Source organism: Coregonus lavaretus (genome assembly GCF_964263955.1).
Source record: "Coregonus lavaretus genome assembly, chromosome: 19".
NCBI classification, from domain to species: domain Eukaryota; kingdom Metazoa; phylum Chordata; class Actinopteri; order Salmoniformes; family Salmonidae; genus Coregonus; species Coregonus lavaretus.
In genome coordinates, this window is record NC_140006.1 from 14,288,054 (window position 1) to 14,315,363 (window position 27,310).

The window sequence follows — 27,310 nt, forward strand, 5'->3', positions numbered from 1 at the left end:
CTTGGCATTCTCTCAACCAGATTCATGAGTTAGTCACCTGGAATGCATTTCAATTAACAGCTGTGTCTTCTTAAAAGTTAATTTGTGGAATTTCTGTCCTTCTTAATGTGTTTGAGCCAATCAGTTGTGTTGTGACAAGGTAGGGGGGGTATATAGAAGATAGCCCTATTTGGTAAAAGACCAAGTCCATATTATGGCAAGAACAGCTCAAATAAGCAAAGAGAAACGACAGTCCATCATTACTTTAAGACATGAAGGTCAGTCAATATGGAACATGTTGCGGAGCTCGTAGACGCGACACTGGCGGGCCAGCAAGCGCTCACAGAAGCTGCAGTCAGCTGCAACCTCCAGCCATGGTGCCCATCAAGAAGGGGTTGATCTCTATCACCTTCTTCACTGTCTGGGAGGCGATGTAGGCGCCAGCTGTGGCCCGAGAGTCCACTGCCACGATGACGCAATGTTGGAACTGTGGAATGATGACAAATGGGATTCGAGGTTAGTTAGGGAGGGCCAGCTGCACTTGACTTGAGATTGGTGGCCTTACTAGCTGACGGTTTGTTTCTACTAGAGTGAGAGTTTTATCCACTTTTTGAAGGTTACAAATTCTCATTAACAAAGTGAAGGCCAGTATGTAATGTACACTTAGGTAACGTTAGCCCTGGACAGGACCATGTAGCTAGTGGCTACAGAATTCTAACGTGATATGTGAATGCTCCATACCCATTACAGCTTAGCGAGTGTAATGCCTCTGCAGCTATTTCTGCTCCATGAGGTAATCCAACAATGTCTACGCCGCCATATTGTCTGTTTCTTCTCTCATTGCTCGAGACAGGTGGGTCACACCCCAAAGTGATGCACATCATGAGCGCGACTTAGAAATCAAGCGTCGCTTTGAATGACACTCACCGGTCTTGAACAATGAGAAAATATCTGAAATTGACAATATGGAAGCATACACATTGTTGGAAAATGTTCTAAATTCTTACATTCCATTTGCAACTAGCAATGGGAGATTAGAATACACCGATAACTTCCAAGTTGAGGAAGTAAAACTATCGCCATGTAAAGGTTAGTTGAAAAATTGCTGCCGAAGCTTTACACTAGCTAAACTAACTAGGCAGGGCAAACCCGATCTGGTGATTTCTAGTATATCATCAAAATAAATCAATTGCAGCACGTTTTTGGACTCATTCAGCAGATTAAGTACAATACCATTGGAAATGAATGTTGAAAGGTCAATTTAAATTCCTAAAACTTAAAGCTGCAATATGTAACCTTTGGTATTTTCTTAAATGTTAAAAATCTCCAATAAGTCGCTAGTGGTCATCCAATGTGATGCAACAGTAACAATAGTGCGCCCCTAGCCTGCCTGAGAACCACTGTATTCACTGGTATTCATTTTCCCCAGTCGAGTCAGACTTTCCCGCCAGATTTTGTGGCGCGCACAATGAGAGACGTGTTTTTTGTTAGTGAGGAGGTGGTGTGATAGCTAGTTAGTTGAGCCCATGCCCAAAACTTGGCTAATGGCTAGCGGAGATTGCTAGCTGACAGACATGGCAGACGCGAGGGGCAAACGACCTGACCCGGGCCAAGACGAGAGTTAACCTTGGATTTGCGCTCAAACAGTGGAGAAAACGAAGGGAGTTGAAGGGATTCAAAACCGACCCAGAATTAGATTTTCTTTCTGCTGAAAAGGTAAGATATACAGTGCATTCGGAAAGTATTCAGACCCTTTCACTTTTTCCACATGTTGTTACGTTACAGCCTTATTCTAAAATGGATTCAATTGTTGCCCTTCATCAATCTACACACAATACACCATAATGACAAAGCAAAAACAGGTTTCGAAATTTTTGCAAATGTATTAAAAATAAAATAAACTGAAAAATCACGTATTCAGACGCTTTACTCAGTACTTTGTTGAAGCACCTTTGGCAGAGATACAGCCTCGAGTCTTCTTGGGTATGACGCTACAAGCTTGGCACACCTGTATTTGGGGAGTTTCTACCATTCTTCTCTACAGATCCTCTCAAGCTCTGTCAGGTTGGATGGGGAGTGTCGCTGCACAGCTATTTCCAGGTCTCTCCAGAGATGTTCGATTGGGTTCAAGTCCGGGCTCTGGTTGGGCCACTCAAGGACATTCAGAGATTAGTCCCGAAGCCACTCCTGCGTTGTCTTGGCTGTGTGCTTAGTGTCGTTGTCCTGTTGGAAGGTGAACCTTCGCCCCAGTCTAAGGTCTTGAGTGCTCTGGAGCAGGTTTTCATCAAGGATCTCTCTGTACTTTGTTCCGTTCATCGTTCCCTCGATCCTGACTAGTCTCCCAGTCCTTGCTGCTGAAAAATATCCACACAGCATGATGCTGCCACCACCATGCTGTGGTCATCATTGTACTTTTGCAATGGTTTTAGAATGATTTACTAAACTGTTTTTTTTCCTGGAGATCTATGCTCTTGACAGTTTACACTTCAAATTAGCAGACCTACAGGTGGGTAGATATCCAAGAGGACAGATGGACTACCCTGGTGTAAATACAGTACTAAACAACTCAGTCCGATTACACAGATCAGGTCAAATAGTTTTATAAGGGAGATAAACAAGAATACAAGGTATTCTCTGTAACCTTCATCAGAATAACAAAAGCACAGTGTAAGGGAAACATTCTGATAAAGTACTATCACCCAGACCATGGTAAAAGTCACACAAAACGACTTACAAAGATATCCCCAGATCCAAATGAAGAATAAAGTATAGTGTAGTCGTGGAAAGTGTTAACCTGTTATGTAAACATTTTTGGTAATAAATGGAATATTGCAGTAGCGAAATGGCAGCAGTTGTGTGTTGTAAGGTGCAGGTGTCTCCCTGCAATTCATGCAAGTGCACCAGCAAGGTTGTCCAGAGACCCTGGGATAGCTCTCCGGTACTCAATCATGTCAAAAATCACTCCAGGTAGACGGGAAGCAGCCAGCTCCAGCACCTCTTCCCTTTCTTCAAAGGACAGCTCTTGCAAGATGACATTACAGAATGCAGCCAAATGTTGTGTGATAGGATTATAAATGTTGTCAAACAGGTAAACAGTACCACAGGTGAAAGACTTTTACTAACCTTCCTCTCGGCCAGCCTCTCTTCTTGCAGTCGGGCAGCCTTTCAAGGTCTTCCTGTCCAATTCTTTCTGCAGCCCTGTCTGTGCCCCTGGACGGTCTGTGGCTCTTCAAAACTGGAATCCTACAGAAAAAAACATGTACACTTATTATTATGATTGTATTATAATGTTCACTGGACTCCAGAAAGAGTAGCTGCTGCTTTTGCAATGGCTAACGGGGATCCTAATAAAAATACCAATACTACATGGTCTTTTATGTATAACCAATAAGGATTTTAATGCAGAAGAGTCAAGTATAACACTTCTACAATCCGTACACAACATCTTCATAGCCATAGCGCTTCAGAATCAAGGGGCCACCCCAGTAATGTTATTAGGAGACAGAGAAGGGCAAAGGACTTGCCAAACCCAAGTTAATTTTCCATGAATGCTTTACTATGAGTCAAAGTTCATTATTTTACACTTTATTTTTTTACGCAAGTGTGATACAGTGGGGAAAAAAAGTATTTAGTCAGCTACCAATTGTGCAAGTTCTGTAATTTTCATCATAGGTACACGTCAACTATAACAGACAAAATGAGTTTTTTTTTCTCCAGAAAATCACATTGTAGGATTTTTAATGAATTTATTTGCAAATTATGGTGGAAAATAAGTATTTGGTCAATAACAAAAGTTTCTCAATACTTTGTTATATACCCTTTGTTGGCTATGACACAGGTCAAACTTTTTCTGTAAGTCTTCACAAGGTTTTCACACACTGTTGCTGGTATTTTGGCCCATTCGTCCATGCAGATCTCCTCTAGAGCAGTGATGTTTTGGGGCTGTCGCTGGGCAACACGGACTTTCAACTCCCTCCAAAGATTTTCTATGGGGTTGAGATCTGGAGACTGGCTAGGCCACTCCAGGACCTTGAAATGCTTCTTACGAAGCCACTCCTTCGTTGCCCGGGCGGTGTGTTTGGGATCATTGTCATGCTGAAAGACCCAGCCACGTTTCATCTTCAATGCCCTTGCTGATGGAAGGAGGTTTTCACTCAAAATCTCATGATACATGGCCCCATTCATTCTTTCCTTTACACGGATCAGTCGTCCTGGTCCCTTTGCAGAAAAACAGCCCCAAAGCATGATGTTTCCACCCCCATGCTTCACAGTAGGTATGGTGTTCTTTGGATGCAACTCAGCATTCTTTGTCCTCCAAACACGATGAGTTGAGTTTTTACCAAAAAGTTCTATTTTGGTTTCATCTGACCATATGACATTCACCCAATCCTCTTCTGGATCATCCAAATGCACTCTAGCAAACTTCAGACGGGCCTGGACATGTACTGGCTTAAGCAGGGGGACACGTCTGGCACTGCAGGATTTGAGTCCCTGGCGGCGTAGTGTGTTACTGATGGTAGGCTTTGTTACTTTGGTCCCAGCTCTCTGCAGGTCATTCACTAGGTCCCCCCGTGTGGTTCTGGGATTTTTGCTCACCGTTCTTGTGATCATTTTGACCCCACGGGGTGAGATCTTGCGTAGAGCCCCGGATCGAGGGAGATTATCAGTGGTCTTGTATGTCTTCCATTTCCTAATAATTGCTCCCACAGTTGATTTCTTCAAACCAAGCTGCTTATCTATTGCAGATTCAGTCTTCCCAGCCTGGTGCAGGTCTACAATTTTGTTTCTGGTGTCCTTTGACAGGAGTTTGGAGTGTGACTGTTTGAGGTTGTGGACAGGTGTCTTTAATACTGATAACATGTTCAAACAGGTGCCATTAATACAGGTAACGAGTGGAGGACAGAGGAGCCTCTTAAATAATAAATTACAGGTCTGTGAGAGCCAGAAATCTTGCTTGTTTGTAGGTGACCAAATACTTATTTTCCACCATAATTTGCAAATAAATTCATTAAAAATCCTACAATGTGATTTTCTGGATTTTTGTTTTCTCAATTTGTCTGTCATAGTTGACGTGTACCTATGATGAAAATTACAGGCCTATCTCATCTTTTTAAGTGGGAGAACATGCACAATTGGTGGCTGACTAAATACTTTTTTCCCCACTGTATATATATACAGTGGGGAGAACAAGTATTTGATACACTGCCGATTTTGCAGGTTTTCCTACTTACAAAGCATGTAGAGGTCTGTAATTTTTATCAAAAATCCAGAAAATCACATTGTATGATTTTTAAGTAATTAATTTTCATTTTATTGCATGACATAAGTATTTGATCACCTACCAACCAGTAAGAATTCCGGCTATCACAGACCTGTTAGTTTTTCTTTAAGAAGCCCTCCTGTTCTCCACTCATTACCTGGATGAACTGCACCTGTTTGAACTCGTTACCTGTATAAAAGACACCTGTCCACACACTCAATCAAACAGACTCCAACCTCTCCACAATGGCCAAGACCAGAGAGCTGTGTAAGGACATCAGGGATAAAATGGTAGACCTGCACAAGGCTGGGGTGGGCTACAGGACAATAGGCAAGCAGCTTGGTGAGAAGGCAACAACTGTTGGCGCAATTATTAGAAAATGGAAGAAGTTCAAGATGACGGTCAATCACCCTCGGTCTGGGGCTCCATGCAAGATCTCACCTCGTGGGGCATCAATGATCATGAGGAAGGTGAGGGATCAGCCCAGAACTACACGGCAGGACCTGGTCAATGACCTGAAGAGAGCTGGGTCCACAGTCTCAAAGAAAACCATTAGTAACACACTACGCCGTCATGGATTAAAATCCTGCAGCGCACGCAAGGTCCCCCTGCTCAAGCCAGCGCATGTCCAGGCCCGTCTGAAGTTTGCCAATGACCATCTGGATGATCTAAAGGAGGAATGGGAGAAGGTCATGTGGTCTGATGAGACAAAAATAGAGCTTTTTGGTCTAAACTCCACTCGCCGTGTTTGGAGGAAGAAGAAGGATGAGTACAACCCCAAGAACACCATCCCAACCGTGAAGCATGGAGGTGGAAACATCATTCTTTGGGGATGCTTTTCTGCAAAGGGGACAGGACGACTGCACCGTATTGAGGGGAGGATGGATGGGGCCATGTATCGCGAGATCTTGGCCAACAACCTCCTTCCCTCAGTAAGAGCATTGAAGATGGGTCGTTGCTGGGTCTTCCAGCATGACAACGAACCGAAACACACAGCCAGGGCAACTAATCTCACGGTACTAGAGTGGCCTAGCCAGTCTCCAGACCTGAACCCAATAGAAAATCTTTGGAGGGAGCTGAAAGTCCGAATTGCCCAACGACAGCCCCGAAACCTGAAGGATCTGGAGAAGGTCTGTATGGAGGAGTGGGCCAAAATCCCTGCTGCAGTGTGTGCAAACCTGGTCAAGACCTACAGGAAACGTATGATCTCTGTAATTGCAAACAAAGGTCTCTGTCCCAAATAAGTTCTGCTTTTCTGATGTATCAAATACTTATGTCATGCAATAAAATGCAAATTAATTACTTAAAAATCATACAATGTGATTTTCTGGATTTTTGTTTTAGATTCCATCTCTCACAGTTGAAGTGTACCTATGATTACAGACCTCTACATGCTTTGTAAGTAGGAAAACCTGCAAAATCGGCAGTGTATCAAATACTTGTTCTCCCCACTGTATATATATATATATATATATATATATATATATATATATATACCTATATAGTAACACTTACTGTCCACATCATGGAGAGTAGCGTAATATAAATTAATGAGATATAGGAAAATCATTAAATACACTGCTCAAAAAAATTAAGGGAACACTTAAACAACACAATGTAACTCCAAGTCAATCACACTTCTGTGAAATCAAACTGTCCACTTAGGAAGCAATACTGATTGACAATACATTTCACATGCAAATGGAATAGACAACAGGTGGAAATTATAGGCAATTAGCAAGACACCCCCAATAAAGGACTGGTTTTGCAGGTGGTGACCACAGACCACTTCTCAGTTCCTATGCTTCCTGGCTGATGTTTTGGTCACTTTTGAATGCTGGCGGTGCTTTCACTCTAGTGGTAGCATGAGACGAAGTCTACAACCCACACAAGTGGCTCAGGTAGTGCAGCTCATCCAGGATGGCACATCCATCAATGCGAGCTGTGGCAAGAAGGTTTGCTGTGTCTGTCAGCGTAGTGTCCAGAGCATGGAGGCGCTACCAGGAGACAGGCCAGTACATCAGGAGACGTGGAGGAGGCCATAGGATGGCAACAACCCAGCAGCAGGACTGCTACCTCTGCCTTTGTGCAAGGAGGAGCAGGAGGAGCACTGCCAGAGCCCTGCAAAATGACCTCCAGCAGGCCACAAATGTGCATGTGTCTGCTCAAACGGTCAGAAACAGACTCCATGAGGGTGGTATGAGGGCCCGACGTCCACAGGTGGGGGTTGTGCTTACAGCCCAACACCGTGCAGGACGTTTGGCATTTGCCAGAGAACACCAAGATTGGCAAATTCGCCACTGGCGCCCTGTGCTCTTCACAGATGAAAGCAGGTTCACACTGAGCACATGTGACAGACGTGACAGAGTCTGGAGACGCCATGGAGAACGTTCTGCTGCCTGCAACATCCTCCAGCATGACCGGTTTGTCGGTGGGTCAGTCATGGTGTGGGGTGGCATTTCTTTGGGGGGCCGCACAGCCCTCCATGTGCTCGCCAGAGGTAGCCTGACTGCCATTAGGTACCGAGATGAGATCCTCAGACCCCTTGTGAGACCATATGCTGGTGCGGTTGGCCCTGGGTTCCTCCTAATGCAAGACAATGCTAGACCTCATGTGGCTGGAGTGTGTCAGCAGTTCCTGCAAGAGGAAGGCATTGATGCTATGGACTGGCCCGCCCGTTCCCCAGACCTGAATCCAATTGAGCACATCTGGGACATCATGTCTCGCTCCATCCACCAACGCCACGTTGCACCACAGACTGTCCAGGAGTTGGCGGATGCGTTAGTCCAGGTCTGGGAGGAGATCCCTCAGGAGACCATCCGCCACCTCATCAGGAGCATGCCTAGGCATTGTAGGGAGGTCATACAGGCACGTGGAGGCCATACACACTACTGAGCCTCATTTTGACTTGTTTTAAGGACATTACATCAAAGTTGGATCAGCCTGTAGTGTTGTTTTCCACTTTAATTTTGAGGGTGACTCCAAATCCAGACCTCCATGGGTTGAAACATTTGATTTCCATTGATAATTTTTGTTTGATTTTGTTGTCAGCACATTCAACTATGTAAAGAAAAAAGTATTTCATAAGATTATTTCATTCATTCAGATCTAGGATGTGTTATTTTAGTGTTCCCTTAATTTTTTTGAGCAGTGTATCTTAATTTAGGATGATAATAAATGAAGCAAACTCAGATTTTTTCAATAATCACATTCCTCACTAGTTTAACCATTTGTGACTCGTTTCTGGTAACTAGGCGTATGTCGCGGGTCACTACTTCACAGGAGAGCCATTTGAACGTAAACTTGTTTTTTTTAATCAAAATGCGTTTTTTTTTGGCAGAAATGCCTTCTGGAACACGTGAACTCTCATGTGCCTTAATAACAAACTTGTATGCCATCTGTAAATACTAATACAATTGTTAAATTACAAGCCTAGTTGGTTAAGCCACAGAAAAAGACAGCAACCTTCCCACTAGCCATGATTGGCTGAGATAATGAGTGGGCTGGAATTGCCGAGAGAGGAGTTTGGATTGGTCTGCCAAATAGCACGCTTCTGTCTATTTGAGCTGGTCAGTATGTGTAGGTAATCCTGTCTAACGCAGCTTTCTTTTAAATGTATCGTGTAGTGGAGCGGCATAAGTGTTGCTCTCCACTTTCTGGAGGATCGAGTTTTGAAATCAGTGGAATTAGAGTATGATAGCTAAAGAGATGGAGAAAACACCTGTCTCCGGATTACATCTTCAAACTAAGGGTAACCGTGGCATCCGTGACAGGGTGACGTATCCATCCATGATGTATGCGGGTAAGATAGTCCAGCTAGCTACATTGACCCGCAACATACGCCTAGTTTCCTGAAACGAGTCACAAATAGTTAAACTATTGAGAAATCTGTGATTATTGAAAATAAATCTGTGAGTATGCTTCATTTACCATTGTTAAAAAGAGAAATGCTATTGCAACCTCTTTGCAATAAGGAATTGAGACCAAAAGCTCGAGAAGTTTCAAGTGTTTATTACCAAGGATGCCGTCAGCTGAGTGCATACATTTAGAAAGTTCACAACACATCTTATACTCTTCCCTCCTTTTGGTCACCACCCTCTTGTAGGTGTCACCTCCCGAGCTAAACATTTTATGACTCCAATGAGTTTCCCTTATCTCCCTTGTGGAATGTCCATGGTCCTCTCTTTGGTTAGCTAGATGTCTGAATCACACCCCGTCCATCTTCATTGTCCTGGGCCTGACCCTGCTCCCTGATCCGAGGCAATTTCGTCTTATCTGATTAGGTAAACCTTTCCAAATTAGCATACACACAGTTTCATGGCCTAAACTCCATTAATACTCACAGTAATCATTCACTAAACAGAATACAAACACTAAACAATCATTTCACCTGCCTGCTGTAGACTTCCTTCTTCTTTGGTTTTCTCCAGACCTGAGAGTGTAATAGAAACAGACTTGATAGATAGAGAAAATCGAAAATACTAGAAAAAATAATAAAACGCTCATGAGTTAAAACAATCCTAAATTCTATTGATTATCATAAGCTTCTATGTAGATACATTTATAAAGTAAATCTCTGAACACAGCTTGAGGAACCCGACTGACACAATCTCCTGCTACCCCTGGACACTATGCCCACTGACATGCTCTTCTGCTAAGGTCCACAAGAAGTAGGGCTCTAAATATCCCCATAATGCTTTTCCCCAGTCTTCCATCAAGGGCTACAGGATCACAAGAGATGTTTTTCAGCCAAGCCCTCCTCACTGCGTTCACCTCCTAACGCTACCCTAAAGACACGAGCCGTAGCCTGAATCAATTTCACCTCCTCATGTGGCAAATCCGCACTATAGATGCATTTCAACAACAAAGATTTTACTATATGGAATCCTAACAATGCCACCAGAGCTACCCCCGTAACTGCCAACACTGCCCATGCTGCCTACTCCAAAATCCACCTTATTTGATCAATAGTCCAATACCATGCTGTTCCTACAGCACCTCCCACAACCTTAAAAGTCTCTTTTGTTATTACCCCCAATGTAACAGCAGTAATTATTGCTCCCGTTTTAACTCTGTCACTCTCAGTGACTTACATCACCGGCTTTACCGTTAGATCTATGATTGAGTTTGTAACATATTCTCTACCTTTTTCCCAGTCCTCTCCTAACGTTTTCCTGACCAGCTTATCTATTGCCTCCTTCTGTTGTGCTACAGTAGGGACTGGCGGGTAATAATTACCATTACTCAGATCTGGATCACATCTCCCATCCCACGGCATACCCATCCCCCACCCCCCTGTGAAAACCCTATATGTGACATAGGTTTTAGGGACTAAAGGTTGTTTTTCCGCAATCCCTCAACAAATTCCTGTTACCGTGGCTTGGTCCCAGGTCTCTGGGAGGTAGGTCAATTGATTATCTGCCCTTTGATATGGAGGAGAGAGCAGTGGGGTTGAGAGAGTGTTCAGTTCAACATATCTCTGGGTCACATGCTTCCTGATCGTCCCCTTCAACAGATGGGCTGCCACCACTACTGCAAGCTTTTTCTCTGGGAATACAGCTTCTTGTATATATGGGTCTGTGGCAACCCTCTCAATTGTTGTTCCCTCATCAGTAAAACCTTCTCCATATGTGGCTATTAAAGTCTGAAATGATAAGACTTTTCAGCGACGGTTACGATCGCCCTCCTAGAGTCCTCCATGTTGAGCTTATCCTCATAGTAGTCCTTCCACTCTGCATAGACCACTGTCTTTCCCACACTGCGCACTATTCCCTGTATAACTCTACATTTGACATTTTAGTCATTTAGCAGACGCTCTTATCCAGAGCGACTTACAGTTAGTGAGTGCATACTTTTTTTTTCATACTGGCCCCCCGTGGGAATCAAACCCACAACCCTGGCGTTGCAAGCGCCATGCTCTACCAACTGAGCTACACGGGGCCCATACACAGTGGAGTGGTATCATTCTCTAATGAGTCTATCACCCATTTCTTAATTTATAGGCGAGGCATCCCTCCACCTTTGTCACATTTATTCCTATATTTCCTGTCCCAGTAAAGACTATGGCCTTGGTTTTCGGGATACCCTGGAGAGGACTTACATGTGTCACCCCCAAATCCGACACCAATACTCCATAGGAATGTCCTGTACTTCCCCCACTCTGCCACAGACATTGGTGTATATTTGTCTCATGAACTAAAGTAGGGCCTAACCGAGCCTGTAAATAAGCCTTAATCTGCTCATATCCCTCGCTTTCCCCATGCCGTTTAACGACAAGGACAATTTGGTCATTATACTCTTGTCGCATAATATTGTCCAGGGTCTGATTTCCCCAACAAGCTATTTCTCCTCAGGTCCTCGGTCTCTCACTATCTAAAATCTTCCCAGACCATTTCATTCCTATTGGTGTTGGGTAATACGGAGTGACAGGTAAGTAAAACCTCTTGCTCCAATATAATCCCCTCTCCTTCGTGTCTGTAGCTTCACCTGGCTTGACGTCTGGTGTCGTAGAACTCTCAGAAGATTTGTCCTCCGCCCACACTAACTTGAAGGTTAGTAACTGCTGTTCTTTTAACTGGAGTCTATCGCACACAATGCCAAGTTGAGAGAGGGACGAGAATCTGGTTTAATTCCTCAAACTATCTGTTTGTCACGATCGTCAGGGAGAGACCAATGCGCAGCGTGTTGAACGAACATGTTTAAACTTTATTATCTTTAGTGATAATAGACAACAATAACCAAAACAAGAAACGACTCGTAACGTCCTCGGTAACAATGACCAACACGGAACAAGAACCCACAAACACAAAGGGAAAACAGACAGTTTAAATATGGCTCCCAATCAGAGACAACCAACGACAGCTGACACTCGTTGCCTCTGATTGGGAGTCACTCTGGCCAACCTAGAAATAAACACAACAGAACTACCAACATAGAAATAATCACATAGAATGAACACACCCTGGCTCAACATATAGAGTCCCAGAGCCAGGGTGTGACAGTACCCCCCCCTAAAGGCGCGGACTGCGACCGCGCCTCAACTTGAACAAAACAGGGGAGGGCTGGGTGGGCATACCTCCTCGGCGGCGGTTCTGGCTCCGGCCTTGCCCACCACCCTCCAATAAACCCCCCAGAGCGCCCCTGGTCCAGTCTGGCCCCGCTGGCTGGAGCTGAACTGGACTTAGCAGGAGCGGTTAGCTTCAGCTCCGTAGTGGAGCAGTTGACCGGTACCTTACCAGGCACCGGTGACCCAGGCACGGGTTGTGCTGGACTGACGACGCGCACCCCTGGCTTGGTGCGTGGAGGAGGAACGGGCCTTACCAGGCTGACGACTCGCACCCCTGGCTTGGTGCGTGGAGGAGGAACGGGCCTTACCAGGCTGACGACGCACACCGTAGGCTTGGTGCGTGGAGCAGGGACAGGCCGGGCTGGGCTGGCGACGCACCCCGTAGGCTTGGTGCGTGGAGCAGGGACAGGCCGGGCTGGGCTGGCGACGCACACCGTAGGCTTGGTGAGTGGAGCAGGGACAGGCCGGACCGGGCTGGCGACGCACACCGTAGGCTTGGTGCGTGGAGCAGGGACAGGCCGGACCGGGCTGGCGACGCACACCGTAGGCTTGGTGCGTAGAGCAGGGACAGGCCGGACTGGGCTGGCGACGCACACCGTAGGCTTGGTGCGTGGAGCAGGGACAGGCCGGACTGGGCTGGCGACGCACACCGTAGGCTTGGTGCGTGGAGCAGGGACAGGCCGGACTGGGCTGGCGACGCACACCGTAGGCTTGGTGCGTGGAGCAGGGACAGGCCGGACTGGGCTGGCGACGCACACCGTAGGCTTGGTGCGTGGAGCAGGGACAGGCCGGACTGGGCTGGCGACGCACACCGTAGGCTTGGTGCGTGGAGCAGGGACAGGCCGGACTGGGCTGGCGACGCACACCGTAGGCTTGGTGCGTGGAGCAGGGACAGGCCGGACTGGGCTGGCGACGCACACCGCAGGCTTGGTGCGAGGAGCAGGGACAGGCCGGACCGGGCTGGCGACGCGCACCGTACACTTGGTGCGAGGGGCCGGAACAGGCCGGACCGTACTGGGGACACACACCACTGGCTCTACCTCGGGATCTGGAACGGGCCGGACCGGACTGGTAACACACCCCAGTACCTCTCGCCGTGCCTCTACACCTTCCTTCCCTGCTTTGACCAGTGGCCCCCGTAACCTGGTGGCCTTCTGAATCCGCCCCTTTTCTGCCTCCGTCAGCCCCGTCGTCCATGCCGTGTGCCCCCCCCTAAAAATTTCTTGGGGTTGCCTCTCGCCTGTCCGACGTTGACCCGTTTGGCGCCGCTGCTCCTCTCTCCGTCGCCTCTCTACAGTCTCACTCCATGGCCGGCGATCCATCCCGGCCAGGATTTCCTCCCAGGTCCAGGACCCTTTCCCGTCCAATATCTCCTCCCATGTCCAGGATGCCTGCTCCTGGACACGCTGCTTGGTCCTGGTATGGTGGGTTCTTCTGTCACGATCGTCAGGGAGAGACCAATGCGCAGCGTGTTGAACGAACATGTTTAAACTTTATTATCTTTAGTGATAATAGACAACAATAACCAAAACAAGAAACGACTCGTAACGTCCTCGGTAACAATGACCAACACGGAACAAGAACCCACAAACACAAAGGGAAAACAGACAGTTTAAATATGGCTCCCAATCAGAGACAACCAACGACAGCTGACACTCGTTGCCTCTGATTGGGAGTCACTCTGGCCAACCTAGAAATAAACACAACAGAACTACCAACATAGAAATAATCACATAGAATGAACACACCCTGGCTCAACATATAGAGTCCCAGAGCCAGGGTGTGACACTGTTCCATTGCGTTCTTTCCAAATTCCTGTTTGTAAGAGAACCATCCCTTTATCAGAACATCCTACATCTAGGACCCTAGACCTATACTCTAATGGAGACACCCATATCACCATGCCCTTATGATTAGTTACGCTCACGGCTTCACCAACTTTTGATGTTACCCTCTCCCAATGAACACGAGTATCTTTGTTTCGAGCTATCCACTCTATATCAAGTGTTATTTGATTTTCTCCCCTTGGAGTGGTAGTGATTATAGTAGCCGCCACAACCACTACCCCAACTAAAAATGTCCCTATGCCCCACATTATTGCCCTTTTACAGTGTGATCTACACTCCTTCTTTTCCATCATCACCTCCTCTTTCAAAACCTGCTCTAGCCTCTCCATCTTGCTTGGCCTCTCCCAAGTCAGTAGGTGTTGGTGCCAGCTTTCACCTGGGACACGTGGATCCAGGCCTTCCTTCCTGACACCGTCACTGCTGTGTCAGTCACAAGTAGGACAGTGTGGGGTCCGGTCCACCTGGGCTGAAAGGTACCCGGTTGATGGACCTTCAAGTACACCTCGTCTCCCGGCTGTAGTGAGTGTGCTTACATCTGGAATTCCCAGTGCTGGGGCTTTGCATAGCGCTTGTTTCAATCTTTCAAATGCCTCTTCACACTCTGGTGTCCACTATACCGGGTCATGTCCCTGTTTCCCCGCTACGTCAAAGCATTTAATGGTGCAGCCATTAATGAGAATGACGGTATAAAACTGCGGACATAACCGAATAGTCCCAGTGTTTTCTTAACCCCTCTAATTGTTGTTGGAATTGGCAGTCGTTGGATTGCGTCTTTTCGGCCAACCGTCAGAGTTTTCTTGCACTGAAAGATAGTGTGTCCCAGGTATGTTACCTCTGGGAGTGCAATTTGTGCCTTTTCACAGGACTTCTTCAGACCAACTTTTGTTAGGTGTCTCAAGAGGATGTCAAGATCCTTTTCATGGGCTGTCTGAGAATCTGAACATAATAACAAATCATCCACATATTGAACCATAGTGGAACCTCCCGTGAACTGACAGTTCTCCAGAGCTTTCTTAACGGCACTGTGAAACAGGGCAGGGGCAGAAGCATACCCCGTTGGCAAACGGCGAAAACAATACTGCTCGTTATTGCATACGAACGCAAACTAATGTTGTGAGTTCAAAAACCGTTCTTCAAATCAATTACTGAGAAAATGTTAGCAGATGGTGGGATGGAAGACAGAATGGTGGAAGGGTCAGCTACTATGGGTGCTACTTTTTTAGCTCTATTGGTCACACCCCTAAGGTAAACTGTTAGCCTATATCCTTCACCCTTCGCTACAGGAAACATAGGACTTTTACAGCAGCTTGCCTGTTTCACCAAAACTCCTATCTCCACCAAAACTGCCACATCCTCTCCTATAGCTATCTCGGCATCTCTCCGGATGGGGTACTGTTTCTGTGGGCAGATACTCCAATCTCCGCTTTGGAACTTTGCAGCTCCTTCGGGGTTATCTTTGGTCTCTTTGTTGCCTCTCTGATTAATGCCCTCCTTGCCTAGTCCGTGAGTTTTGGTGGGCGGCCCTCTCTTGGTAGGTTTGTTGTGGTGCCATATTCTTTCCATTTTCTAATAACGGATTTAATGGTGCTCCATGGGATGTTCAAAGTTTCTGATATTTTTTTATAACCCAACCCTGATCTGTACTTCTCCACAACTTTGTCCCTGACCTGTTTGAAGAGCTCCTTGGTCTTCATGGTACTGCTTGCTTGGTGGTGCCCCTTGCTTAGTGGTGTTGCAGACTCTGGGGCCTTTCAGAACAGGTGTATATATACTGAGATCATGTGACAGATCATGTGACACTTAGATTGCACACAGGTAGACTTTATTTAACTAATTATGTGACTTCTGAAGGTAATTGGTTGCACCAGATCTTATTTAGGGGCTTCATATTAAAGGGGGTGAATACATATGCACGCACCACTTTTCCGTTATTTATTTTTTTGAATTTTTTTAAACAAGTAATTTTTTTCATTTCACTTCACCAATTTGGACTATTTTGTGTACGTCCATTACATGAAATCCAAATAAAAATCAATTTAAATTACAGGATGTAACGGAACAAAATAGGAAAAACGCCAAGGGGGATGAATACTTTTGCAAGGCACTGTATATGTACATATATGTATGTATGTGTATATGTATGTGTATGTATGTATATATACAGTGAGGGAAAAAAAGTATTTGATCCCCTGCTGATTTTGTACGTTTGCCCACAGACAAAGAAATGATCAGTCTATAATTTTAATGGTAGGTTTATTTGAACAGTGAGAGACAGAATAACAACAAAAATATCCAGAAAAACGCATGTCAAAAATGTTATAAATGTATTTGCATTTTAATGAGGGAAATAAGTATTTGACCCCTCTGCAAAACATGACTTAGTACTTGGTGACAAAACCCTTGTTGGCAATCACAGAGGTCAGACGTTTCTTGTAGTTGGCCACCAGGTTTGCACACATCTCAGGAGCGATTTTGTCCCACTCCTCTTTGCAGATCTTCTCCAAGTCATTAAGGTTTCAAGGCGGACGTTTGGCAACTCGAACCTTCAGCTCCCTCCACAGATTTTCTATGGGATTAAGGTCTGGAGACTGGCTAGGCCACTCCAGGACCTTAATGTGCTTCTTCTTGAGCCACTCCTTTGTTGCCTTGGCCGTGTGTTTTGGGTCATTGTCATGCTGGAATACCCATCCACGACCCATTTTCAATGCCCTGGCTGAGGGAAGGAGGTTCTCACCCAAGATTTGACAGTACATGGCCCGTCCATCGTCCCTTTGATGCGGTGAATTTGTCCTGTTCCCTTAGCAGAAAAACACCCCCAAAGCATAATGTTTCCACCTCCATGTTTGACGGTGGAGATGGTGTTCTTGCGGTCATAGGCAGCATTCCTCCTCCTCCAAACACGGCGGGTTGAGTTGATGCCAAAGAGCTCGATTTTGGTCTCATCTGACCACAACACTTTCACCCAGTTCTCCTCTGAATCATTCAGATGTTCATTGGCAAACTTCAGACGGCCCAGTATATGTGCTTTCTTGAGCAGGGGGACCTTGCGGGCGCTGCAGGATTTCAGTCCTTCACGGCGTAGTGTGTTACCAATTGTTTTCTTGGTGACTATGGTCCCAGCTGCCTTGAGATCATTGACAAGATCCTCCCGTGTAGTTCTGGGCTGATTCCTCACCGTTCTCATTATCATTGCAACTCCACAAGGTGAGATCTTGCATGGAGCCCAGGCCGAGGGAGATTGACAGTTCTTTTGTGTTTCTTCCATTTGCGAATAATCGCACCAACTGTTGTCACCTTCTCACCAAGCTGCTTGGCGATGGTCTTGTAGCCCATTCCAGCCTTGTGTAGGTCTACAATCTTGTCCCTGACATCCTAGCTCTTTGGTCTTGGCCATGGTGGAGAGTTTGGAATCTGATTGATTGATTGCTTATTTGGACAGGTGTATTTTATAGAGGTAACAAGCTGAGATTAGGAGCACTCCCTTTAAGAGTGTTCTCCTAATCTCAGCTCGTTACCTGTATAAAAGAGACCTGGGAGCCAGAAATCTTTCTGATTGAGAGGGGGTCAAATACTTATTTCCCTCATTAAAATGCAAATCAATTTATAACATTTTTGACATGCGTTTTTCTGGATTTTTTTGTTGTTATTCTGTCTCTCACTGTTCAAATAAACCTACCATTAAAATTATAGACTGATTTCTTTGTCAGTGGGCAAACGTACAAAATCAGCAGGGGATCAAATACTTTCTTCCCTCAATGTATATATATATATATATATATATATATATATATATATACAGTTGAAGTCAGACGTTTACATACACCTTAGCCAAATACATTTAAACTCATTTTTTTCACAATTCCTGACATTTAATCCTAGTAAAGATTCCCTGTCTTAGGTCAGTTAGGATCACCACTTTATTTTAAGAATGTGAAATGTCAGAATAATAGTAGAGAGAAATATTTATTTCAGATTTTATTTCTTTCATCACATTCCCAGTGGGTCAGAAGTTTACATACACTCAATTAGTATATGGAAGCATTGCCTTTAAATTGTTTAACTTTGGTCAAACGTTTCGGGCAGCCTTCTAAAAGCTTCCCACAATAAGTTGGGTGAATTTTGGCCAAATCCTCCTGACAGAGCTGCTGTAACTGAGTCAGGTTTGTAGGCCTCCTTGCTTGCACACGCTTTTTCAGTTCTGCCCACAAATTTTCTATAGGATTGAGGTCAGGGCTTTGTGATGGCCACTCCAATACCTTGACTTTGTTGTCCTTAAGCCATTTTGCCACAACTTTGGAAGTATGCTTGGGGTCACTCTCCATTTGGAAGACCCATTTGCGACCAAGCTTTAACTTCCTGACTGATGTCTTGAGATGTTGCTTCAATATATCCACATAATTTTCCTTCCTCATGATGCCATCTATTTTGTGAAGTGCACCAGTCCCTCCTGCAGCAAAGCACCCCCACAGCATGATGCTGCCACCCCCGTGCTTCACGGTTGGGATGGTGTTCTTTGGCTTGCAAGCAACCCCCTTTTTCCTCCAAACTTAACAATGGTCAATGTGCAGTTGCAAACTGTAGTCTGGCTTTTTTATGGCGATTTTGGAGCAGTGGCTTCTTCCTTGCTGAGCGGCCTTTCAGGTTATGTCGATATATAGGACTCGTTTTACTGTGGATATAGATACTTTTGTACCTGTTTCCTCCAGCATCTTCACAAGGTCCTTTGCTGTTGTTCTGGGATTGATTTGCACTTTTCGCACCAAAGTACGTTCATCTCTAGGAGACAGAACGCGTCTCCTTCCTGAGCGGTATGATGACTGCGTGGTCCCATGGTGTTTATACTTGCATACTGTTGTTTGTACAGATGAACGTGGTACCTTCAGGCGTTTGGAAATTGCTCCCAAGGATGAACCAGACTTGTGGAGGTCTACAATAATTTTTCTGAGGTCTTGGCTGATTTCTTTTGATTTTCCTATGATTTCAAGCAAAGAGGCATTGAGTTTGAAGGTAGGCCTTGAAATACATCCACAGGTACACCTCCAATTGACTCAAATGATGTCAATTAGCCTATCAGAAGCTTCTAAAGCCATGACATCATTTTCTGGAATTTTCCAAGCTGTTTAAAGGCACAGTCAACTTAGTGTATGTACACTTCTGACCCACTGGAATTGTGAATTGTAAATTATAAGTGAAATAATCTGTCTGTAAACAATTGTTGGAAAATTACCTGTGTCATTCTCAAAGTTGATGTCCTAACCGACTTGCCAAAACTATAGTTTGTTAACAAGAAATGTGTGGAGTGGTTGAAAAACAAGTTTTAATGACTCCAACCTAAGTGTATGTAAACTTCCGACTTCAACTATATATATATATATATTTGCGAGAGAGAAAAAAAACATATGGGGGATTGGTTGTGAATCAGAAAATTACATTGATGGAAGTTACAATCTATCTGCAATATTAAAGCAGATCTACCCCCCCCAAAAATAAAAATAATAGTAATAATAACAATAATAACATCACAAGTCCACTACAGGTTACCTTCACTGATTCAACTTTACCCAACTCCTTTCCCATCCACCCTAGACACCACAAATGGATCCGCCAAAAGTCAAGGATCCACTTTCTCAAAAAATTTAGCTCCTACTGGACCAGATTCTTCTTTGATGCCAGGCTCGGGTTCCGAGCTCTTCTCCACACCTTCCACCTCACTTAACTTGCCCTCATTCACTTCCATTTCACCTCCAGATCTCGGTCTGGCACACGGCTTACTCTGTTTGCACTTGACACCACTCTTCTTCGACACCCCATCTCCATTTTTATTGCCATCTTCCTCAAATTCTAATCCAACCTCTGCTTTCCTCATTCTCTTCAACCTCTTCTTCCTCTTTTTCCCCCTCCATTCGTCAGAAATCTACCCTTCTGTGTCCCTGTCCCAATATTCCTCTTCTCCCAACTTTGCTTGCGGGCCGGTGGCATGCCGATGTAACTCCATCTCATGAACGTCCTTCTCACCTCGGAAACGTGTCTTCTCCGGGCGACAACATTTTGAGAGCATGAGCAGTGGCCACACAGAAAAACGACCCCCAAACTCAAAGCTGTTCTCCTCCCGTTGAGGGGGAAAACCTTCAGCTCTCTCTCTCTGTTCACCTCCCCACACAAAACTCTTATTGAAGTGATCGGCCACTGGCAAACTGTGGCAGCCCTCATCTCCTTTCTACCAGAGAGGAAGAGGCAGAGCGAGAGTTGGTTTACTCGTCAAAATCTGTCGACATGAAAATAACTTGGCAGACCGCCAAGTGAGGAGTTTTTGAATGGGGGCAATGAGAGTTTCGAATGTAGTCAAGATAAAAATGAATTGCTAGTTTGATACGTGAGGATTGTTTGATTGAGTAGAAGATTGGTAATGATTAGGTTGTTACGAGTGTACTGATATAAGTGTGATGCACGTGACATCCCGGCAAAAAACACTTTATATTGGAGTAGTCCCTGTTGAAATTCGAGACGCTCTAAGCATAGCATAGCAAAGCATCTCACGCCATTGAATACAGGTGGTTGACGTCAACACACCTCATCGAATATTCAAAAAAGCATAAAAGTTTTTAAAAAATTAAAATGACAATTGAATGCTTAGATAACCTACGCATAATTCTTTTTTTTTTTTTACATAGAATTAAGCATAATGATTATGTTCTAGATTTCATAAGAAATCTGTTTCACTTATTAGAAAAATGCTACATTCTCAGACTCCCCCCATCCTCACGTACGTCATGCACCCATTATTTTAGAGGGGGCATGACGTACGTGAGGATGGGGGGAGTCTGAGAATGTAGCATTTTTCTAATAAGTGAAACTGAATTGTTACAAGTAAATGTAAATGTACATGCATGGTACTTTTATGCATAATATTACATAACAGAAATGACGTTTTTTGATACACGCATTACATTACGATTCAAGTGCTCAGACATGCATGCATGCGTCTTACTTTCTCTCCCCCATAAAGTGGCCAGTCATCCATCTTTTCGATCCTCTTTTGACACACATTATTTTCTCTAATCTACTCCTACCCTTTCCCTAGCCCTGACGTTCCTATGCTGTCCCTTGGACAACATAGTCAAGGTCATTTGTATTGACATCCCTTGTCTGTCCCGAATGTTGACTCAAATTCCATTTGAACTTACTCTACGCTGACTTTGTCCTTTTGTGGGTAGAAATGTGAGACAAAATATCTACAGGAAAGTATTATTAAACCGACTTATAAGACACGGGTCTCTGAGTGTGGCTATCACGATTTGTTTGCTCATCATCTAAGGCACGCGCACAAGATAGAAGTACATGCAAGCAATGCACGTGTACTAACCAAAGTAATGCAGCTGTTTAAATTGTTTTGCGCATGTGCCAGGTGATAGAAATCTCAACGGCAGTACCAGTATTTGGAAAGTCGGTTTAATAATACTTTCCTATGGATATTTTTTCTCAAATTCCTACCCACCGCACAGACAACTGGTAGAGTAAGTTGAAATTAGATTTGATTCAACATTCTGGCTTGTAGAGCTTGTGAGAGGAAATGTTCCTAACAACAACCAAAGGTATCACAGTCTGTCAGGCAACCCTCTCCCCAGCCCTAATCCCTCCCTTTCCCCATGTATCTTTCCCTATTCTAATTTCCTATATTCCTCCCTCTCCTCCTCTCTCATTCATTCTTTCACCATCTTCAGCACCGTCTCCCTTTCTCTCTGGTACTCCTCTCTCAGATCCTCCCTGTCTTTGCGGCTATATCCTTGGGCAGTGATGTGAAAGAGGTCCACACAGTTCCCTGAATATGCATCCCTGTGTGTGGCCCTGTACACAGCTTCTCTGGCCAATGAAATTGCCTCCTCCTCACAGGCTCCACTGGACCCCTCCATCCAGTACAGCATAGGCATAGGGCGAACCTGAGCCCACTGAGAAGAGCTCTCCCTGCAGATGGGTGCCATCACTGCACACATAGAACAGCTTTCAGCCACAACGATCGCTGACAAGGGATATTGTCAGGTTCCCGTCAGTTACTGCATGTCTTGTTCAGTCACTGGCACTGCCAGTCAAGTCATCCTGACTACAATAATCACTTGCAGACATTCCTGTCTCTTCAAGGGGTACTTTTGCTGGAGAGATGCTGTCTCTGCCTGATCCCATCCTATCAACTTTTTGTCCCCTGAATTTCTCCACCCTAATCTCCTCTACATCCCAGCCACACAGAGTGGCTGCCACACACACATCAGTCCCCTTAAATGGGTGCAGCATATGAGAGACGAGCTTGGCAGAGCCAGTGATTGACAAGCGGCGGCCATGGCGTAGCTGGTAAAGGCGGATCTCTGGCCAGGATTCTCTCTCATAGCATGCAGTCTGCACCACTGCCTGAAGTGGTGACCAGTAAATGGGAGTGGATGGGCAGTATCTTCTGGGCAGAGGGACAGGAGACAAGCCCTGAGCAGCTGGCACGTGTGTCTGCTGCTGCTATAACACCTCCTTGGAACACAAAGGCCAGGGTAGTGGTTCCGTGAGACAAAGGGAATGGGCGGCGGGTGGGCGGTGATGGAGAGGTGGACAGGGAGGAAAGGGACGGTGTCTGTTGTCACAGCAGAAAGGAACAGAGCTCTGAGGGGTAGGTATGAAAAAATGCAGAGGGACCCCTCCATCTCTCTCAGATGATTTAAATCCACCCCAACCAAGGTTCCTTTCATCAGCCATCTCCAGGAGAGGAGTGATATCTCCCATAGGCCTAGAGAGTGAGGCAGGAGTGTTCCACCTTTGAGACATTGGGGTGTCCTGAAAACCACAGAAGTCTTGTAAAGCCATTGTGATTGTATCTGGCGGACGGATTGTGGTTGACATCAATGCAATAAATGTTGATCACAAAACAGACTCAGTGTCCCTGTAACAATGTACGCTGAGAGTCGGGAAGCAAGTACAGGGAGTGCATTTAATGTTTAATGATAAAGTAAAACATGGAACAAAACAAGAGTAGCGTACAGACAGGAACAGAGTAACAGAATCAATAACGCCTAGGGAAGGAACCAAAGGGAGTGACATATATAAGGGAGGTAATCAGGAAGGTGATGGAGTCCAGGTGAGTCTGATGAGGCGCTGGTGCGCGTAACGATGGTGACAGGTGTGCATAATAAAGAGTAGCCTAGTGACCTAGAGGCCAGAGGGGGAGTATACGTGACAGTACCCCCTCCCTGACGCGCGGCTCCAGCCGCAGGACACCGACCAAAGGGACGATCCCAGGGATCAGGAGTTGACTGGTCACCTAGAGGCCAGAAGGGGAGTATACGTGACAGTCCCTACAAAACAGATTCACTGTCCCTTGAGTTTGAGTAAAAGGTTGATGCTCAGTGCAATCTCTTAACAAGGAGAGGCAGTAAAATTTAACAGCTCAGAGAAACCCAAAATCCAGAGAAACTGTCCTTAGGATTGTTCTATTTTTCTCCCAGTGGAATCCATTACGGCCTTGTATGAGTATTGCCACCAATGGCTGCACCCCTGCCCAGTCATGTGAAATCCATAGATTAGGGCCTCATTTATTTATTTCAATTGACTGATTTCCTTATACAGTATGAACTGTAACGTTAATATTTTTGTTCAGTATACATCTCGCTGGTTTTTCCATGCATTGTCTAGACCGGACGACAGCCTCGGCTAAGATGAAGGGGGGAGGGGTGTGTCAAGGAGCAGCGCTTCTTCACTTTTTTCAATTTGAGAATATAATGGATCCGGTAAAAATATTTCTGGAAAATGTATTCTGAAGCCAAATCAATGTCTAGCAAGATCATATAATGTTTAATTTGTATTTTACAAAACAGAACCACATATAATAGCATATACAGTGCCTTCAGAAAGTATTCACACTCCTTGACTTTGTCCTCATTTTGTTGTGTTACAAAGTGCGATTAAAATGGATTTCATTGTCATTTTTTGTCAACGATCTACACAAATTACTCTAATGTCAAAGTAGAAGAAGAATTCTAACATTTGCAAAAAAAAAAATTTTTTTTAAATAAAACACAAATACACTGTATATCTTCATTAGATAAGTATTCAACCCCTTGAGTCAATACATGTTACAATCACCTTTGGCAGCGATTACAGCTGTGAGTCTTTTTGTGTAAATCTCTAAGAGCTTTGCACACCTGGATTGTACAATATTTGCAGATTATTCTTTAAAAGATTCTTCAAGCTCTGCCAAGTTGGTTGTTGATCATTGCTAGACAGCCGTTTTCAAGTCTTGCCATAGATTTTCAAGCCGATTTAATTCAAAACTGTAACTAGGCTACTCAGGAACATTCAATGTCGTCTTGGTAGGCAACTTCACTGTATATTTGGCCTTGTGTTTTAGGTTATTGTCCTGCTGAAAGGTGTAGTTGTCTACCAGTGTCTGTTGGAAAGCAGACTGAACCAGGTTTTCCTCTAGAATTTTGCCTGTGCTTAGCTATATTCAGTTTATTCGTATTATTTAAAAAACTCTCTAGTCCTTGCCGATGACAAGCATACCCATAACATGATGCAGCCACCACCATGCTTGAAAATATGAAGAGTGGTACTCAGTGATGTGTTGTGTTGGATTTGCCCCAAACACAATGCTTTGTATTCAGGACATGAAGTGAATTGCTTTGCCACATTTTTTGTCGTTTTACTTTAGTGTCTTATTGTAAACAGGATGCATGTTTTGGAATATTTGTATGATGTACAGGCTTACTTCTTTTCACTCTGTTAATTAGGTTAGTATTGTGAAGTAACTACAATGTTGTTGATCCATCCTTAGTTTTCTCCTAACACAGCCATTAAACTCTGTAACTGTTTTAAAGTCACAATTTACCTCATGGTGAAATCCCTGAGCGGTTTCCTTAATCTCTGGCAACTAAGTTAGGAAGGACACCTGTATCTTTGTAGTGACTGGGTGTATGAAATAAAGTGTAATTAATAACTTCACGATGTTCAAAGGGATATTCAATGTCTGCTTTTTTTTATGTATACCCATCTACCAATAGGTGCCCTTCTTTGCAAGGCATTGGGAAACCTCCCTGATCTTTATGGTTGAATCTGTGTATGAGATTCACTGCTTGACTAAGGGGCCTTACAGATAATTGTGTGGGGTACAGAGATGAGGTAGTCATTCAAAAATCATGAGTGAGTCCATGCAACTTTATTTTGTGGCTTGTTATGCTAATTTTTACTCCTGAACTTATTTAGGCTTGCCATAACAAAGGGGTTTAATACTTATTAACTCAAGACATTCAGCTAGCTGAAATCACCAAACAGTCTACCCGACCGCTCTGAGGCGTCCGCATGGTCCTAAAGCACACTGATGACACTTTTTGTATTACAATGCAATAATAAAACTGGGGGGGGGGGAATGCAATTTCAGAATGTGTGTGTGTGGGGGGATGGGGGGGGACCCCCCCGTCCCCAGTGAAAGTTGCGCCCCTGATGATATTCAATAGGCTACATCTGTCTGTACAAACTTTGATTGCAAAATGATGACATCGTTTACATTGGTTTTTGCACTCCCACACCTAAAAAAATTGCATTACACCACTGGGTGTGTCTCTTTGTTAACAGCTGGTGCGCGATCTCTAATGTTAAGGAAGTCTTGAGATTTGTTTGTCTGAGATAGAATACCTCATGATAAGCTGCAGACCATAATATTTATTGAAATATTAATATTTATTTTTTGTGGCCGTCTATTTACCACCACAAACCAAGACTGCACTCAACCAGCTGTATAGGGCCATAAGCAAACAAGAAAATGCACATGTAGAGGCGGCACTTCTCGTGGCCGGTGATTTTAATGCAGGGAAACTGAAATCCGTTTTACCTCATATTTACCAGCATGTCACCTGTGCAACTAGAGGCGACAAAACTCTTGATCACCTTTACTCCACACACAGAAACGCATACAAGGCTCTCCCTCGCCCTCCCTTTGGCAAATCTGACCATAACTCTATTCTCCTTATTCCTGCTTACAAGCAAATACTCTAACAGGAAGTACCAGTGACGCGCTTAATACGGAAGTGGTCCGATGAAGTGGATGCTAAGCTACAGGGCTGTTTCGCTAGAACTGACTGGAATATGTTCCGGGATTCATTCGATAACATTAAGGAGTTTACCACATCAGTAACCGGCTTCATCCCCACAGTGACCATACGTACATATCCCAACCAAAAGCCATGGATTACAGACAACATCCGCACTGAGATAAAGCCTAGAGCTGCCGCTTTCAACGAGCGGGACACTAATCTGGAGGCTTATAAGAAATCCCGCTACGACCTCCGACGAGCCATCAAATAGGAGAAGTGTCAATACAGAGCTAAAATCGAATCCTACTACGCCAGCTCAGATGCTCGTCGGATGTGGCAGGGTTTGCAAACTATCACGGATTACAAAGCGAAACCCAGCCGCGTGCTGCCCAGTTACTCGAGCCTACCAGGCTAGCTAAATGCCTTCTATGCTCGCTTCGAGGCAAGCAACACTGAACCATGCATGAGAGCAGCGAAATGCTTCTGTTTCTAGCTCTAACTCCAACTGCAGTAATACCTATACAAAACAATACACACAAATCCCCAAAATAAAAATAAAGGAATTAAGAAATATCAGAAAGAACAATGTCAGAGTCCAGAATATAATAAATATATATATATAGGGGGAAGAGGTGTTGTCGTGCGCTCTTCGACTGTGTTGGTGTGTTTGGACCATGATAGGTTCTTAGTGATGTGGACACTGAGGAACTTGAAGCTCTCGATCCACTCCACTACAGCCCCGATGATGTGAATGGGGGCGTGCTCAGCCCTCCGTTTCCTGTAGTCCACGGTCAGGTCCTTTGTCTTTCTTACGTTGAGGGAGAGGTTGTTGTCCTAGCACCACACTGCCAGGTCTCTGACCTCCTCCCTGTAGGGTGTCTCATTGTCGTCGGTAATCAGTCCTACCACCGTTGTGTCATCAGCAAACTTAATGATGGTGTTGGAGATGTGCTGCCACGCAGTCTTGGGTGAACAAGGAGTACAGGAGGGGACTAAGCATGCCCCCCTGAGGGGGCCCCATGTTAAGGGTCAGCGTGGCGGATGTGTTGTTGCCTACCCTTACCACCTGGCGGTGGCCCGTCAGGAAGTCCAGGAT

At 44.8% G+C, this 27,310-nt stretch overlaps 1 pseudogene across 1 annotated transcript; it reads right to left on the reverse strand.

Moving 5' to 3' along the window:
* Positions 1-334: 334 nt before the first annotated feature.
* LOC311146975 (proteasome subunit beta type-11-like) lies at positions 335-26,340 on the reverse strand (annotated as a pseudogene). Its single transcript has 5 exons — positions 26,305-26,340; positions 23,370-23,447; positions 22,379-22,763; positions 21,865-22,150; positions 335-466 (listed from the first exon to the last, which is right to left on the reverse strand). The product of its transcript is annotated as a proteasome subunit beta type-11-like (transcript).
* Positions 26,341-27,310: the final 970 nt, after the last annotated feature.